This window comes from Chelonoidis abingdonii, chromosome 2 (genome assembly GCF_003597395.2).
Source record: "Chelonoidis abingdonii isolate Lonesome George chromosome 2, CheloAbing_2.0, whole genome shotgun sequence".
In the NCBI taxonomy this organism is placed as follows: Eukaryota; Metazoa; Chordata; order Testudines; family Testudinidae; genus Chelonoidis; species Chelonoidis abingdonii.
In genome coordinates this window covers 251,846,539-251,846,859 of record NC_133770.1, presented here as the reverse complement: position 1 = coordinate 251,846,859, position 321 = coordinate 251,846,539, and positions in this window count along the sequence as shown.

Genomic DNA, 321 nt, shown 5'->3' with positions numbered 1-321 from the left:
CTTTCCTTTTTAACTCTAGATGTGCCTTATCACTCAGCTACAAGACATGTCTCTCTCTTGCATAAAATGTTTTCTATCTTAGTATATTTCATATAAAGATGTGAATACTTCTTCCCTGTTATGAGTGTCATCTGAACTGGTTCTCCGGAACTTGTGAACAGTCCTATCATGAGAACTGAGAACAAGCTGGCACTTTTGTGGTAATCTAGCCGTCCAGTCCCAGACCTGGACTTTAGTGTCCACCAGTCTGGTCCTGTCCCAAACCTGGACTTTTGCGTCCAAAGTTTGGGGGCTTACCTGAAACTCCCCCAAGCTCACTAC